Source organism: Arachis stenosperma, chromosome 2 (assembly GCF_014773155.1).
Source record: "Arachis stenosperma cultivar V10309 chromosome 2, arast.V10309.gnm1.PFL2, whole genome shotgun sequence".
In the NCBI taxonomy this organism is placed as follows: domain Eukaryota; kingdom Viridiplantae; phylum Streptophyta; class Magnoliopsida; order Fabales; family Fabaceae; genus Arachis; species Arachis stenosperma.
The window spans coordinates 79672560-79691638 of NC_080378.1; the positions used below are offsets into that span (position 1 = coordinate 79672560).

General features: G+C 37.7%; 1 non-coding gene across 1 annotated transcript; it reads right to left on the reverse strand.

Moving 5' to 3' along the window:
- Positions 1-16257: 16257 nt before the first annotated feature.
- LOC130964152 (small nucleolar RNA R71) lies at positions 16258-16365 on the reverse strand. The gene has a single exon (XR_009080259.1). It is a non-coding gene; the product is annotated as a small nucleolar RNA R71 (small nucleolar RNA).
- Positions 16366-19079: the final 2714 nt, after the last annotated feature.

The window sequence follows — 19079 nt, forward strand, 5'->3', positions numbered from 1 at the left end:
CGTGAGTTTTTACTTGACGACAATCCGGTGCACTTGCCGGTGGAAATTTGTTGAGAGACAAGTTTTCGTGCATCAAAAACTAACCTACATGATGCTATCCTGAAACTAATTGCTCCCCCTTTGCCCCAGCTTAAATTCTGCATGAAATAGTCTTAGGAATGAGTTGGATTTGGGCCTGGACAGCTCAGAAGTTGCCCCCAGCATTTTCACTTTAATGAGATCATGTGCGAGCTGTGACGCGTAAGCGTCATGTCACGTGTATGCGTCACCTGGCGACTTCATCTCCACGCGTGCGCGTCTGTCATGCGTGCGCGTCTATGTATGCACTCCAAATTTTTTATTTTCCATGAGTTCTCTACTTTGCATGCTTTTCTCTTCACTCCTTTGATCCATTCCTAGCCTTTTCGATCTGAATTCACTAACAAACACATCAAGGCATCTAGTGGAATCAAAAGTGAATTAAAATTACCAATTTAAGGGCCTAAAAATTATGTTTTTACACTTAAGTACAAATTAAGGGAGAATTACAAAACCATGCTATTTCATTGAATAAATGTGAGATAAGTTGATAAAATTCCCTAAATTAAGCACAAGATAAACCACAAAATTGGGATTTATCAAGCCTTCCCACACTTAAACCAAGCATGTCCTTATGCTAAACTCAAGAAAGAAACAAAGGGTATCAACATTTATTCAATGCGAACTATCTATATGCAATCTACCTTTATGCAATCGGTCCAAATGAATGCAATTACTCGGTCAAAATAAATCCATTCCCAAGTGAGCATGTATAAACATGAGGGCTAGAGGTATCTCAATAAGATTAAATCCACAATTGATTTAAGTTATAAAAAGATTTTACAAACTTGCAAGAAAAGATGAATATGGGTGCAAACATGTAATTGAGCAATCGAACCCTCACCGGATGTGTATCCGCTCTAGTCACTCAAGTGTATAGGGTTGATTCACTCAATTCTCCCCTAATCATGATTTCCAAGATTTATTTTTCATCAAACAATCAATAATTATTTCATGCATGCATACAAATATCATGAGGACTTTCCCATAGGTTGTAATGGGGCTAGGGTCAAGGTAGGATTGTATTTGGTTAAGTGGACTAAAATTTGAATCTTTGATTAACTTAAACTTCCCACCTAACCTATATAACAACCTATAAAATTCTAATGCAAACCTAACTTCCCATTCTTCACTTTTTTCACACACTCGTGCATTCTCTTTTTTATCACCACACATATGCATTGATTTTTATTAAACTTTACTTTGGGACATTTTGTCCCCTTCTTATTGCTTTTCTTTTTTTCTTTTTCTATTATTTTTTATATATATTTTTCTTTATTTTGTATATATTTTTTCTTTTTACAATAAATTATATACAAAAGTATCAATGCATATGGTTTTACATTTAATTAACACATGAGTATGTACCCAATTCCCAAAATTTTGACAAAAATATAAAAACACTCTTTTATCTCACCCAATATTCCCAACACTCCCATAATTAAATGATAAATACTCTCACAAGTCTAAGCTAATCAAAGATCCATACACGGGACATTTATTGTTTTTCGCTTCAAGGCTTGTAATGTGCTAAAATTAAGAACAAATAGATTTAGCAAACGCTCAATGCTGGCTAACAATGGAAGATAAAAGGTAAGGCTATTTGGGTAAGTGAGCTATTTGAAACAATGGCCTCAATCATATAAGTGCATTCATACACAAAATAATGGACATAAAGAATCAAACAAATCAAAGATTATAATCATAGAAAGAGAATCATGCACACAAGAATGAACATAAGTAGTTATATGATATAACCACACAATTAGGCTCAAAACTCACATGCTTATGTGTTCTTAGCTCAAAAACATGATCCATAATATATAGTTCAAGCAAGTTCTAAATTTTTTTTTCAATCAATTGGGGTGCCCTAAAGATGAATTTCTTGGAAAATTTCATCATTTTGACTAAGCTTATTATTATTATTATTATTATATATATGCAAAACAAAAAAATGTAACTAAAAATTCCTAAAAGACCTAAGAATGACATGCAAAAGGTGTTGGGATTAGAAATTTGTCACCCAAAAACGCCGACTAGTCGGATGACCTACCCACACTTAAAAGTTTGTACCGTCCTCGGTGCATTCAAAGATGAGCAAGGGGTACGGCGACTTTCCGGATTGCTACCTTCAGCTGGTAGGTCAACCGATTGCTGCGTGTTCTTCTCCTGCTTCCATTTTTGTTTATGACAAATCATCCTGAAAATAGAAAACAGGATAAGAAGACAAGTAAATGCAAAAGTAAGGAAGCATACAATGTTGAAATGAGGTAAATCACTAGAATTGAGTTAGTGAAGTAGTGTGACATTGATGAAAAATAGGTGTGTAGGTCTTAAATTGCATGCGGTTTAGAATTCACACCCTAGTATTTAGAAGCCACGTCACAATTATACAAAAGAAATCATACACTTCACTCATCCTAGTGTGCTTGAAATACTTTAAGAAGACTTGTAAGTCAAAATACAAACAAGTAGTGAAGAGGCATGAAAGCATTCAAGCAATTAATCAAGGAATTGTGAAATTGGATCATGCATGGACATTGATTGATGTGCAAGTAAACTTAGTGAACCAAATGAAATATAGAGCTCACACATCAACCAATGACACATATTGAAGTTGTTGCAACACCTAAGTGACATAGAAGTGGAACACATGGGTGCTATGGAACTTAGGAAAAAGAAGATAGAGGTGAAAATCAATCACATAACAAGCATAGTCCATAAAGCTTAGAAAGCTCAAAAATATGTCACTAGGTAAGCTTTCAATCCAATTTCACAATTCCACAATATCAATGCATGAAATAGGTGATTTAAATAAGGGTTAATCATGAACAAGCATCTCCTAACAAAAAATGTATAGATAATGTACAATTGCCTAACAATGGATTATGAATGCATGGTGGTCAAAACATGCGATTCAAAAGATTTAGAAGCTCAAAGGCAATGTCGTATGTACTTGGTATTCACAAATGTCAAACATGAAAACTCAAAACCAAGTGACAAAAGGTAACCTCAATAGAAGAAATCCAACAATGACAATTAACAACAATGAGGTTAAACTAACATCCTTGTAATAATCAGCAGTAGTAAACAGCAAATAATATTAATAATCCAACACTTATCATGAAAACAAAAATTAAACAAAAATTAAACTAAATAAATAACTAACTAAAAAAAATGGTAATCAATGGTGATTGGTAGTGTTGGATGATGGTTGAAGGGTGGAAAGAAAACGAGAGAAGAAAGAAGAAGGAGAGAAATGGAAAGAGTAGAAGAAATGGAGGTGGGTGAAACAAGGCAGCCACGCGTACACGTGGAGTGACGCGTAAGCGTGGATAGGTGAAATGGGCGAGACGCGTACGCGTGGGTCACACGTACACGTGGGTCACGCGTACGCATGATGGGTTATTCAAAGAGGCGACGCTTACGTGTGGGTGGATTTTATGCTAAAGGCACAATTCCAACCCAAAACTCACACAACTCTCGGGTTTTTGTATGGGAAGTGAAAATTTTGGATCCACGCGTACGCATATGGTCAAATACTTGGGGTCACGCGTACGTGTGGGTGACACGTACGTGTGGCATGGTGCTATGTTTTTTCAAAAATTTTCAAGTTCTTGCACCAAACCAAGCATTCCAAACCTCCAAACAGCTACCGAAACACCATAAAACCTTATTTAACTTATTAGACTCCCAAATAAACTCAACTAACCAATCAAAACATGAAATTAAACTAATTTTTACCAATATTTACAAAAAGGAAAAAGGGAAAGATGTTACCATGGTAGGGTATCTCCCACCTAGCACTTTTGTTTATCGTCCTTAAGTTGGACTTATAGGAAGCTCTCCATCAAGGTGGCTTGTACTTAAATCCATCCTTGAACATTCACCAATGCTTGGACTTCCAATAAGCTCAATCCTTCAAGATTAAAATCTTCAAGCTTTGATGGAGTTCTTCACAAACCGCGGGCTCCCAACATTGATCCTCCTATAGTAATCCGGGATCACATACTTTGTTTTCACACCCGTCTTCAAGTTGATCACGGTAATTTCCTCTGGGTGGAAAGTAAGCCGAATTCTCATGAAGGTACCAAACTACCCTCCTAGACCCATCCAATTGAGCACTAGTCCAACCCATGCTCCTTAATTTTGATCTTCCAACCATAATGAGCCTAGATTTACAACGCCAACCACTAAACATCCTCCTCTTTTGCTTCATTCCATAAAGCGCCCTAAGTTGGCCATCCGTCTCAAGAATACCATATTCAAGTGGGATAATAAAGCTAAGAGTTAGAAGTTTTACCCACTCAAATGAAGGATTAGATGACAACTTAGGTAGAGGGGTTCCCAACGGCCTTGATAAAGCATGTTCCACTCCCGTCCATCCTCTTCTAGAGGCTTCCACCACTTTACAAGGTTCTTCAAGCTCTACCTCTTGCCAAGTTTTCTCAAGTTCACATTCTTCTTCACCAACTTCTTCTAGCTCTTCTCCATCACTCAAATCATATCTTGGAGGTTGAGTGACATCTACCTCCTTATCAATTCCAAGTCCAATGGGAAAGGATTTCTCAAGCTCAAAAGGATCACATATTGATGCGGAATCATAATAGATAGGAGGACTTGTTGCTTGTACCGCTTCTTCCAATTCTTCAATCACATTATGCCTTGGAGGTTGTGCACTAGCCTCCTCAACATCAACTTCAAACTCCATGGAAGAAGGCTCTTCAACTTGAGATTCTTCCTTGCACTCAACATCTCCTAAATCTTTAACCACTACTTCCTCTTGTTCAGTAATCTCTACCTCCTCCTCTTGTTGCACTTCTTGGTTCAACTCCTCTTCTTCACCATGAAGCTCTAAATTCTCCTTCTCATTGTGCTCCTCAACTAATCCTCCACATTCAACAATGGAAGTGTCTTGGATACTTGAGAACAATGATACCAATTGGTTCATCACTTTGGTTAAGTTAGCCATGAATTTTCCTAGCATCTTTTGCTCTTCTTCTTCCTTTAAACACCTAGCTAGAAGTTCTTGTTGTTCTTGCCATAGAGGTTGGAGAGATTGGTTCAATGAAGGTGGTGATGGAAGAGAGGGTTCATTATTTGAGGGAAAGGTATTATAGTTGGAAGATGGTTCATGTTGGTGAAAGTCTTGAGGTGGTGTATATGGAATTTGTGGTTCATGGGAGCATTGGTGTTGGAATGGTGGTGGCTCTAGGTATGGTTCATACGGTGGTTGGTATTGTGGATATGGGTTAGGATCATATGGAGGTGAATGGTGGTATGAGGCTTGTGAGTATGGTTGTTGGCTATATTGAGGAGGGGGTTCATATGCATATGATGATTGTGGTTGACAACCACAATGAGGGTCACCACACACATTAGATTGGTATGCATCTTGGAATGGCTCTTCTTCATAGCACATTTGGAAAGGTTGTTGCCAAGAAGGGTGATCAAATCCTTGAGGCTCCTCCCATCTTTGGTTGTTTCTTCCTTGATGCATGTTGTCATTGTAAATTCCATCTCCTACAACATAGTTGTAACCACACTCATAGCCAAAGTGGTGAGAATTCATAGTGACAAGAGAAAATAAAAATAAATACTAATAATAACTAATAAAAACTAACTCCTAAACAAGAAAAAAACTAACAAAGAAGCATATTAGCATATATACAATATCCAATAACATAGTACCATTACAATTTCCTGGCAACGGTGCCAAAAACTTGAAAGAGCATAACCGTTGATGAGCGGATATTTTATACGCTTTTTGGGGGTAATTTCATGTAGATTTTAGTATGTTTTAGTTAGTTTTTAGTAGATTTTTATTAGTTTTTAGGCAAAAGTCATATTTCTGGACTTTACTATGAGTTTGTGTATTTTTCTGTGATTTCAGATATTTTCTGGCTGAAATTGAGGGAGCTGAGCAAAAACCTGATTCAGGCTGAAAAAGGACTGCTGATGCTGTTGGATTCTGACCTCCCTGCACTCGGAATGGATTTTTTGCAGCTACAAGAGTCCAATTCGCTCGCTCTCAATTGGGTTGGAAAGTAGACATCCAGGGATTTCCAGCAATATATAATAGTTCATACTTTGCATGATGATAGACGACGTAAACTGGCGTTCAACGCCAGTTCCATGTTGCAGTCTGGCGTTCAGCGCCAGAAACAGGTTGCAAGTTGGAGTTCAACGCCAGAAACAGGTTGCAACCTGGCGTTCAACTCCAAAAACAGCCCAGGTACGTGAGAAGCTTAAGTCTCAGCCCCAACACACACCAAGTGGGTCCCAGAAGTGGATTTTTGCACTATTCATCTTAGTTTACTCATTTTCTGTAAACCTAGGCTACTAGTTTAGTATTTAAACAACTTTTAGAGACTTATTTTTTCTCTCATGATATTTTTAGATCTGAACTTTGTACTCTTTGATGGCATGAGTCTCTAAACTTCATTGTTGGGGGTGAGGAGCTCTGTAGCGTCTCGATGAATTAATACAATGATTTCTGTTTTCCATTCAAATTTGCTTGTTTCTATCTAAGATGCTAATTCGTACTTAACTGTGATGGATGTGATGATCCGTGACACTCATCACCATCCTCACCCCATGAACGTGTGCCCGACAAACACCTCCGTTCTACATTAGATTGAATGAGTATCTCTTAGATTCCTTAATCAGAATCTTCGTGGTATAAGCTGGAATCCATTGGCAGCATCCTTGAAAATTCGAAAAATCTAAACCTTGTCTGTAGTATTCCGAGTAGGATTCTGGGATTGGATGACTGTGACGAGCTTAAAACTCGCGAATGTTGGGCATATTGACAGACGCAAAAGGATCAATGGATCTTATTCTGACATGATCAAGAACCGACAGATGATTAGCCGTGCTGTGACAGAACATTTGGACCATTTTCACTGAGAGGATGGAAAGTAGCCATTGACAACGGTGATGCCCTACATACAGCTTACCATGGAAGGAGCCTTGCATTTATGAAAGTGAGAAAGCATTATGTTGCAGGAATTCAGAGGACAAAGCATCTCCAAAACTCCAACATATTCTCCATTACTGCATAATAAGTATTTATTTCATGCTCTTTTACTTTTTACAATTAAAACTAAAAATTATTATTGATATTATATCCTGACTAAGAATAATAAGATAACCATAGCTTGCTTCAAGCCAACAATCTCCGTGGGATTCGACCCTTACTCACGTAAGGTATTACTTGGACGACCCAGTGCACTTGCTGGTTAGTTGTGCGGATTGCAAAAGTGTGATTGCAATTTTGTGCACCAAGTTTTTGGCACCGTTGCCAGGGATTGTTTGAGTTTGAACAACTGACGGTGATTCCTGTTACTTAGATTAGGAAAAATTTGTCTTTTTGGTTTAGAGTCACTTGGATTGCATCTTCTATTATCCCTTTTAAAAAATTTTCAAAAATATTTTTTTCTTCTTTTCTTTAATTGAATTTTCGTTCTTTTTTATGAGATTAGTGTCATGTTCTAAGTTTGGTGTCAATTGCATGCTTGTCTTTGTCTTTCAATTTTTGAACTGCATGCTCTTTATTTTTCCTTGATCTTCAAATTATTCTTGTCAATTTTTCTTGTTTGATCTTTGGTTTGTCTTGTTCTGTGTGTTTTCGTGTTTTCCTTGTGCTTTTTCAAAATATTAGTTTTCAAAAATACTTTTTTTTATACAATATTAAAACACGTTACATTTATAGCTCAGTTGGCTAGAGCGTTGGCTTATGTTCTTGGCAATTGGGTATCTTCCTTTTAAAACTTTTTTCAAAAATAATTTTTCTTTGAATAAATCTTGTGCCAAACTTTAAGTTTGGTGTTCTCTTGTTAATTTTCTTTAATTTTCGAAAATTTATATTTGGTTTTCTAAAAATTTTAAGTTTGGTGTTCTTTCTTTTGTTCTTGTTGTTCTTGTGAGTCTTCAAAGTGTTTTTCTTGAGTCTTCTTTGTGTTTTGATCTTAAAATTTTTTAGTTTGGTGTTCCTTGGTGTTTTTGCACCAAAATTTTTGAAAAATAAGGAGCATTAGATCTAAAAATTTTAAGTCTTGGGTCTTTTGGGTGTTTTTCTCTTTCATCATAAAATTCAAAATTCAAAAAAAAAAAAATAAATATATTTTTTTCTCTAACTATTTTTAAAGCAATTATTTTGATTTTTTTTTTCTAAAAAAATTTCAAATTTCATTTTTAAATTTTTAAATTTATAGCTTTTTCAAAAATATTCTAACCACTTTCTTTCTCCTCACTTTTTTGAAATTCTTCATAAAATATTTTCAAATTCTTTTTGTTTTTCTTTTTATTTTAGTTTTTATTTTATTTTATTTTATTATTTTGAAACCTCCTCTATAATAATAAAATAAATAAAATAAATTCACATCATCTCCCTTTCTCCATTATGGACTTAAGTGGAAATGAACAGTCCAAAAGGACTCTGGGGTCATATGCTAACCCCACTACTGCTTCATATGGGAGTAGTATCTGTATACCCTCCATTGGAGTTAGTAGTTTTGAGTTGAACCCTCAGCTCATTATCATGGTGCAGCAAAGTTGCCAGTATTCCGGTCTTCCACAGGAAGAACCTACAGAGTTTCTGGCACAGTTTTTACAAGTTGCTGACACAGTACATGATAAGAAAGTAGATCAGGATGTCTACAGATTGTTACTATTTCTATTTGCTGTAAAAGACCAAGCTACGAGGTGGTTAAATAACCAACCTAAAGACAGCATAAAGACATGGAAACAGCTATCAGAAAAATTCCTGAATCACCATTTCCCTCCAAAACGGATGACACAGCTAAGGCTGATCATCCAAGGCTTCAAATAAGGAGATAATGAATCCCTTTATGATGCCTGGAAGAGATACAGAGAGATGCTAAGAAAATGCCCCTTTGAAATGTTTTCAGAGTGGGTGCAGTTAGACATCTTTTATTATGGGCTTACAGAGAATGCTCAGATTTCTCTAGACCACTCATCTGGTGGATCTATATACATGAGAAAGACAATTGAAGAAGCTCAAGAGCTCATTGATACAGTTGCCAGAAATCAGCATCTGTATCTAAGCAGTGAACCTTCCATGAAAGAAGAGGCTAAAACAGTAACTGCTGAACTAAGTCCTGCAGAACAAGTTACTGAATTCAATCAGCAATTAGATTTTCTAACAAAACAGCTAGCCGAATTCAAGGAGATATTGCAAGAAACAAGAATGGCTAATATGAATATGGAAGTGCAGTTGAAGCAAACAGAACAGCAATTGTCAAAACAAATAACAGAAAAGTGTCAAACAGTTCAATTAAGAAGTGAAAAAACATTAAATACCTCACTTCGAGGCAGTAGAAAGCCAAGAAATAAACAAACTGCTACCCAAAATCCCTCTGAGGACAGTCAGAGCCCAGAGAGGAATAATTCTGGCACCCAATGCCAGAAAATGGGTGGAAAGCTGGCGTTGAACGCCCAACTCATGCTCAGTCCTGGCGTCCAACGCCAGAAACAAGCAAGGAATTGGCGTTGAACGCCCAAAAGAAGCTCAGTTCTGGCGTTCAGACGCCAAAAATAGATAAGGAGTTGGTGTCTAACGCCACTCCAGCTTCCACCCCTGGTATTCAAACACCAGTGGGGAGTCAGACACAAACAAGTGCTGATAACAACTCCTCTAAAAAGGCTTCTGATGAGCGGATAATTTGTACGCTTTTTGGCATTGTTTTTAGTATGTTTTTAGTATGATCTAGTTAGTTTTTAGTATATTTTTATTAGTTTTTAGTTAAAATTCACTTTTCTGGACTTTACTATGAGTTTGTGTGTTTTTCTGTGATTTCAGGTATTTTCTGGCTGAAATTGAGGGACCTGAGCAAAAATCTGATTCAGAGACTGAAAAGGACTGCAGATGCTGTTGGATTCTGACCTCCCTGCACTCGAAGTGGATTTTCTGGAGTTACAGAAGCCCAATTGGCGCGCTCTCAATGGCGTTGGAAAGTAGACATCCTGTGCTTTCCAGCAATATATGATAGTCCATACTTTGCCCAAGATTTGATGGCCCAAACTGGCGTTCAAAGTCACCCTCAGAATTCCCAGCGTTAAACGCCGGAACTGGCACCTAAATGGGAGTTAAACGCCCAAACTGGCATAAAAGATGGCGTTTAACTCCAAGAAGAGTCTCTACACGAAAATGCTTCATTGCTCAGCCCAAGCACACACCAAGTGGGCCCGGAAGTGGATTTTTATGTCATTTACTCATCCTTAGGCTACTAGTTTTCTATAAGTATGACCTTTTACTATTGTATTGAGGGGATCGGATCTTTGGAACCTTTTCTTGAGATCTTTTGATCACTTTGGGAGGCTGGCCATTCGGCCATGCCTAGACCTTGTTCTTATGTATTTTCAACGGTGGAGTTTCTACACACCATAGATTAAGGTGTGGAGCTCTGCTGTACCTCGAGTATTAATGCAATTACTATTGTTCTTCTATTCAATTCCGCTTGTTCTTTGTCCAAGATATTCATTTGCACCCAAGAACATGATGAATGTGATGATTATGTGACGCTCATCATCATTCTCACTTATGAACAAAGTGACTGACAACCACTCTTGTTCTACAAGCAAACGAGGCTCTAATGTTTATCTCTTGGATTACTGATACACGATGCATGGTTGATCGCCTGACAACCGAGTGCTCGCCTGACAAACGAGCCAGCCATTCCGTGAGATCAGAGTCTTCGTGGTATAGGCAAGAACTGATGGCGGCATTCAAGAGAATCCGGAAGGTCTAACCTTGTCTGTGGTATTCTGAGTAGGATTCAATGATTGAATGACTGTGACGTGCTTCAAACTCCTAGCAGGCGGGGCGTTAGTGACAGACGCAAAAGAATCAATGGATTCTATTCCGGCCTGAACGAGAACCGACAGATGGATAGCCGTGCCGTGACAGGGTGCGTTGAACATTTCCACTGAGAGGATGGGAGGTAGCCACTGACAACGGTGAAACCCTTGCATAAGCTTGCCATGGAAAGGAGTAGGAAGGATTGGATGAAGACAGTAGGAAAGCAGAGAGACGGAAGGGAAGGCATCTTCATACGCTTATCTGAAGCTCTCACCAATGATATACATAAGTATCTCTATCTTTATCTTTATGTTTCATTCATCATCTATACCCATTTGAGTCTGCCTGACTAAGATTTACAAGGTGACCATAGCTTGCTTCATACCAACAATCTCCGTGGGATCGACCCTTACTCGCGTAAGGTTTATTACTTGGACGACCCAGTGCACTTGCTGGTTAGTTGTGCGAAGTTGTAGTGATCACAATTTCGTGCACCAGCTTCTCAACCTATGGCTGTAGGCAATAAACCTGCAGCAACTAAAGTTGAGGAATACAAAGCCAAAAGGCCTTATCATCAGAAACTCCGCCAAGCGGAACAGGATAAGCAATTTGCCCGCTTTGCAGACTATCTCAGGACTCTTGAGATAAAGATTCTGTTTGCAGAGGCACTTGAGCAAATACCCTCTTATGCTAAGTTCATGAAAGAGATCTTAAGTCATAAGAATGATTGGAGGAAAACTGAGAAAGTTTACCTCACTGAAGAATGCAGTGCAGTCATTCTACAAAGCTTACCTAAGAAGCTTAAAGATCCGGAAAGCTTTATGATACCATGCACATTAGAAGGTACTTGCACCAAGCAAGCTCTTTGTGATCTTGGGGCAAGTATTAACCTAACACCTGCAGCTACTATCAAAAAGCTTGGGTTGACTGATGAAGTTAAACCAACCCGGATATGTCTCCAACTTGCTAATGGCTCCAATAAATACCCATCAGGCGTAATTGAAGACATGATTGTCAAGGTTGGGCCATTTGCCTTTCCCACTGACTTTGTGGTGCTGAAAATGAAGGAGCACAAGAGTGCAACTCTCATTCTAGGAAGACCTTTCCTAGCAACTGGACAAACCCTTAGTGACGTCCAAAAAGCGAAAGTGACCCTGAGAGTCAATGAGGACAAGTTTAAGTTGAATGTTGTCAAAGCTATGCAGCATCCAGACACCCAAAATGACTGCATGAGTATTAATATTATTGACTCTCTAGTAAAAGAGGTCAATATGACTAAGAGTCTCAAATCAGAGCTAGAGGATATCTTTAAAGATGTTCGACCTGATCTGGAGGAACCAGAGAGAACCGATAGATGATTAGCCGTGCGGTGACAGCACATTTGGACCATTTTCACTGAGAGGATGGGAAGTAGCCATTGACAACGGTGATGCCCAACATACAGCTTGCCATGGAAAAGAGTATGAAGGATTGGATGAAGGTAGGAGGAAAGTAGAGATTCAACAGGAACAAAGCATCTCTATGCACTTATCTGAAATTCTCACTAATGAATTACATAAGTATCTCTATCTTTATTTTATGTTTTATTTATCCTTTAATTATTAAAACTCCATAACCATTTGAATCCGCCTGACTAAGATTTACAAGGTGACCATAGCTTGCTTCAAGCCGACAATCTCCGTAGGATCGACCCTTACTCACGTAAGGTTTATTACTTGGACGATCCAATGCACTTGTTGGTTAGTTATGCGAGGTTGTGAAAAAGAGTGATATTACAATTGCGCATACCAAGTTGTTGGAGCCATTGCGATCACAATTTCGTGCACCAAGTTTTTGGTGCCGTTGCCGGGGATTGTTCGAGTTTGGACAACTGACGGTTCATCTTGTTGCTTAGATTAGGTAATTTTATTTTTGTTTTAATCCTTATTTTATTTTCAAAAAGTTTTCCAAAAATCTTTCAAAAAAATTTTCTTCTTTTTTTTCGTTTTTCCAAATATAATTTTTGAAAAATACAAAAAAATTCATAAAATCATAAAAACTAAAAAATATTTCATGGTTCTTGTTTGAAACTAGGGCCAAATTTTAAGTTTGATGTCAATTGCATGATTTCAATTGTCTTGCAATTTTCAAAACACATACATTGTGTTCTTGATGATCTTCAAGTCATTCTTGATGAATTGCCTTGTTTGATCTTCATGATTTATTTGCACTGCATGATGTTCTACATATGCATTCTTGCATTCATATGGCCCAAACATGAGAAAGTTCTAAGTTTGGTGTCCTCCATGTTTTCTTTCATTAAGAAAATTGAGTTCTTGATGTTCATCTTGATCTTCAAGATTGTTCTTGGTGTTCATCTTAACGTTCATAATGTTCTTGCATATATATTGTGTTTTGATCCAAGAATTATATGTTTTGACTCATTTTGTTGTTTTTCAAAATTGAAAACATATCTTCTTGAATAAAGGATTTAGCAAAATGAAGATCCAAGAACATAAAGCAGAGGAATTACAGAGAAAAAGCTGGGCATTCAAAACACCCAGTGAAGAAGAAAAACTGGCGTTTAAACGCCAGCCACTACCTGGCTAGGCGTTGAAACGCCCAAACCATGCAGCAATTGGGCGTTAAACGCCTAAAACATGCAGCTCCTGGGCGTTTAACGCCAGGATGACACAAGGAGAGGAATTTTGTTTTCAAATCAAATTTTTTTCAAATCTTCATAATTTTTCAAAATCAAATCTTTTTCAAATCAAATATTTTCAATCATATCTTTTTCAAAGTCATATCTTTTCAAACATATCTTTTTCAAAAATTAAATCTTTTCCTCATATTTTCAAAAATCTTGATTCAAAAGTTTCAAGTTTGTTACTTTCTTGTTAAGAAAGGTTCAAAATTTGAAATTTAGAATCATATCTTTTAGTTTTTTGCTAATCAAGTTATTAATTTAAAAATCAAATATTTTTAATTTTTATCTTTCCAATCATATCTTCAAAATTATATCTTTTTCAAATAATATCTTTTTAAAATTCTAATTTCAAAAATCTTTTCTAAACTTCCTATATTTTCAAAATTAATTTTCAAATCATTTTCAACTAACTAATTATTTTAAATTTTAATTTTTGAAAATTCTCCCCCCTCTTATCTTTTTCTATTTAAACATTAACATTCCTCCTCCATTGTCAATTCGAACTCCATCTCTCTTTGTGTGTTCAGATTCTTTCTTACCTACCTCATCCTTCCATTCTTGGTTTCCTCTGACACCTTAAAGAATCTCTATACTGTGACATAGATGATTCCATATTTTCTTTGTTTTCTTATCTTTCATATAAGCAGGAACAAAGATAAAGGCATACTTGTTGAAGCTGATCCTGAACCTGAAAGGACTCTGAAGAGGAAGCTGAGAGCAGCTAAAGCACAAAACTCTGAAGAGGACCTCACTGAAATTTTTGAAAAGGAAGCAGCAAAAGAAACAATTATGGCCGAACCAAACAACAATGCAAGGAAGATGCTTGGTGATTTTACTACACCAACTTCCAACTTTTATGGAAGAAGCATCTCAATCCCTACCATAGGAGCAAACAATTTTGAGCTAAAGTCTCAATTAGTTTCTCTACTGCAACAGAACTGCAAGTTTCATGGACTTTGATAAACCACTATTTTATGGTTTATCTTGTGCTTAATTGAGTGGATTTTATCAATCTTTCATACATTTATTCATATGATTTGCATGTTTTACAATTCCTTCCCAGAATTTGTGCTATGATTGAAAACATGCTTCTTTGGCTTTTATTTTCTTTTATTTAAATCCTCTCTTATTATCATTCGATGTCTTGATATGTGTGTTAAGTGTTTTCAGAGATTACAGGGCAGGAATGGCTTAGAGGATGGAAAGGAAGCATGCAAAAGTGGAAGGAATACAAGAAGTTGAAGAAATTGCAAAGCTGTCAGCCTGACCCTCTCGCACTAAAACGACCATAACCTGAGCTACAGAGGTCTAAATGATGCGGTTCTAGTTGTTGGAAAGATAACATCCGGGGCTTCACAACGATATATAATTTGTCATAGCTGCCCCGAAGTTAGGTGACACAAACGCATGGAGGACGCCCGCATCGCATCTGCGAACTTCAATCCACGCAAACGCATGGACGACGCCTCCGCGTCACTTTGTCGCGACCTGTACGGACCAGAAAGCGCTGGGAGTGACTTCTGGGCTATTTTTGACCCAGTTCTTGGCCCAAAAAACACAGATTAGAGGCTGGGAGTGGAGTAGAATCAGATCATTCAATCATTACTCACAATTTTAGGTTTGAGATGTAGTTTATAGAGAGAGAGGTTCTCTCCTCTCTCTTAGGATTTAAGATTAGGATTTCTATTAGGATTAGGATTGTTTCTTCATACCAGGTTCAATAATTTATGTTTCTCTTCTATTTTTGTTTACTCTGAAGCTTTTATTTGTGTTTGATTTATGTTGCCCAATTGGCTTATGAATATTGTCCATGTTAGAATTGACATCTTCATTCAATATAATTTGAGGTATTCCGGATATTTATGATTTCAATCTAACTTTTTATATTCTTGGCATTTAGTTGATTAATTGGTAACTCTTGAGTTGTCAAACTCATTGTCGACTAAAAATTGGAATTCTTCAAGAATTAATTCGAGTTCCAATAACTCTAGCCTTTTCCAAGGAAAGACTAGGACTTGAGGAACCAAACTTATTCCATCCACTTGACTTACCTTCATAGTTAGAGGTTAACTTAGTGGGAGAAAAATCCAATTCTCATCACAATTGATAAGGATAACTGGGATAGGACTTCCAGTTTTCATACCTTGCCAAGAGTTTTATTAGTTATTAATTTATTAATTCTTGCAATCTATTTCTCTTGCTTAAAACCTTTTTCAAACCTAAACACTGTTTTTCCATAACCAATAATAAATCATACTTCCCTGCGATTCCTTGAGAAGACAACCCGAGGTTTGAATACTTCGGTTTATAAATTTATTGGGTTTTGTTATTTGTGACAACCAAAACATTTGTACGAAGGAATTTTCTGTTGGTTTAGAATCTATACTCACAACGCGACTATATTTTTACAAAATTCTTTACTAGCAAAAATCCCAATGTCAGACTTCCATCAGAAGATCCTTATCAGTTTTTAACTGAGTTCTTGCAGATCTGTGATACTGTTAAGACCAATGAAGTTGATCCTGAAGTCTACAAGCTTATGATTTTCCCTTTTGCTGTAAGAGACAAAGCTAGAACATGGTTAGACTCACAACGCAGAGATAGCCTGGACTCTTAGGATAAGTTGGTCACGAGTTTCTTAGCCAAGTTCTTTCCTCCTCAAAAGCTGAGCAAGCTTAGAGTGGATGTTCAAACCTTCAAACAAAAAGATGGTGAGTCCCTCTATAAAGCTTGGGAAAGATACAAGCAGCTAACCAAAAAGTGTCCTTCTGATATGCTTTCAGAATGGACCACATTATATATATTCTATGATGGTCTGTCTGAATTTTCTAAGATGTCACTGGACCACTCTGTAGGTAGATCCATTCACCTAAAGAAAACGCCTGCAAATAACCAATTCATGTATACCTCTAAGAGGAATCCTGTGAGTAATGGGACGCCTCAAAAGAGAGGAATTCTTGAAATTGATGCTCTGAATGCCATACTGGCTCAGAACAAAATATTGACCCAACAAATTAATATGATCTCTCAGAGTCTGAATGGATTGTAAAATGCATCCAACAATACTAAAGAAGCATCTTCTGAAGAAGAAGCTTCTGATCCTGAGAATCCTGCAATGGCTGAGGTGAATTACATGGGTGAAGCCTTTGGCAACACCTATTATCCTTCATGGAAAAATCATTCAAATTTTTCATGGAAGGATCAACAGAAGCAAGGCTTCAATAATAACAATGGTGGAAGAAACAGGTTTAGCAATAACAAACCTTTCCCATCATCATCTCAGCAACAGACAAAGCATTCCAAGCAGAATCCTTCTAGCTTAGCAAATATAGTCTCTGATCTATCTAAGGCCATTCTTAGTTTCATGGCTGAAACAAGATCCTCTATTAGAAATTTGGAGGCACAAGTGGGCCAGCTTAGTAAAAGGGTTATTGAAATTCCTCCTAGCACTCTCCCAAGCAATACAGAAGAGAATCCCAAAGGAGAGTGCAATGCCATTGATATAATCAACATGGTCAAAACCTTAGAGAAGGAGGAGGACGTGAATCCCAATGAGGAAGACCTCAGGAAACGTCCAATGGTCAGTAAGGAATACCCTAATGAGGAACCAAAGGAATCTGAGGCTCATACAGAGACCATAGAGATTCCCTTGGACCTCCTTTTACCATTCATGAGCTCTAATGACTATTCATCTTCTGAAGAGGATGAAGACATTGTTGAAGGGCAAGTTGCCCAATATTTAGGAGCAATCATGAAGCTGAATGCCAAACTGTTTGGTAATGAGACTTGGGAGGAAGAGCCTCCCTTGCTCACCAATGAACTGAATACATTGGTTCAGCAAAATTTACCTCAAAAGAAATAGGATCCTGGTAAATTCTTAATTCCCTGTACCATAGGCACCATGACCTTTGAGAAGGCTCTGTGTGACCTGAGGTCAGGGATAAACATGATGCCCCTCTCCGTAATGGAGAGACTGGAAATCTATGAGGTATAGGCTGCCAAATTCTCATTAGAGATGGCAGATAAATCTATGAAAAAGGCTTATGGACTAGAAGAGGACGTGCTAGTGAAGGTGGAAGGCCTTTACTTCCCTGCTGATTTCATAATCCTAGACACTAGGAGGGATGAGAATGAATCGATCATCCTTAGAAGGCCCTTCCTAGCCACAGCAAGAGCTGTGATCGATGTTGACAGAGGAGAGTTGATCCTTCATGTGAATGAAGAATGCCTTGTAATAAAGACTCAAGGTTCTCCATCTGTAACCATGGAGAGTAAGCATGAAGAGCTTCTCCCAATACAGAGTCAAACAGAGCCCCCACATTCAAACTCTAAGTTTGGTGTTTGGAGGCCACAACTAAACTCTAAGTTTGGTGTTGAGAGACCTCAACCATACTCTGATCATCTGTGAGGCTCCATGAGAGCTCACTGTCAAGCTATTGACATTAAAGAAGCGCTTATTGGGAGGCAACCCAATTTTATTTTAATTTTATCTATATTATTTTGCTTTCTTTTAGGTTGATGATCATGTGAAGTCACAAAAATAATTACAAAAATAAAGAAGAAAATAAAAAATAGCATTGAAAATAGCACACCCTGGAGGAAGGACTTACTGGTGTTTAAATGCCAGTAAGGGTAGCAAAATGGGTGTTTAAACGCCCAATTTGGCACCTTTCTGGGCGTTTAAATGCTAGAATAGGGCATCAGACTGGGGTTTAAACGCCAGAACAGGGCAACAAACTGGTGTTTAGACACCAGAACAGGAAGGAAAGCTGGCATTTAAACGCCAGAACAGGGCAGCAAACTGGCGTTTAAACACAAGAATTGTACTCTAAGGCGTTGTGAACGCCCAATTGGAGCAGGGATGAAGAATTCCTTGACCCTTCAGGATCTGTGGACCCCACAGGATCCCCAACAACCTCAACTCACTCTCTCTCCTCTTCACACCTTTCTACAACACTCTTTCCCAAATACCCTTCACCAATCACTTCCTTAACTCTTCTCCAAAAACCCCTCCCACCTTCAAAATTCAAAACAATTTCCCTCCCAAACCAACCCAAATCATTTGGCCACTCTCCCTATAAATGCCCCCATTCACCCCTTAATTTTCACACATCACAAACACCTTCTTCCCCTCTTGGCCGAACCCTATACACCCTTCATCTCCTCCATTTTCGTTTTCTTCTACATTTTTCTTTCTTTTTTTGCTCGGGGACGAGCAAATATTTTAATTTTGGTGTGGTAAAAGCATTGCTTTTTATTTTTCCATAACTATTTTTGGCACCTAAGGCCATAGAAACCTCTAGAAAGAGGAAAGGGAAGGCAACTGCCTCCACCTCTGAGTCATAGAAAATGGAGAGATTCATCTCAAAGGTCCATCAAGACCACTTCTATGAAGTTGTGGCCAAGAAGAAGGTGATCACTGAGGTCCCTTTTAGGCTCAAAAGGGGAGAATATCTGGAGATCCGACAAGAGATCTGAAGAATAGGTTGGGAA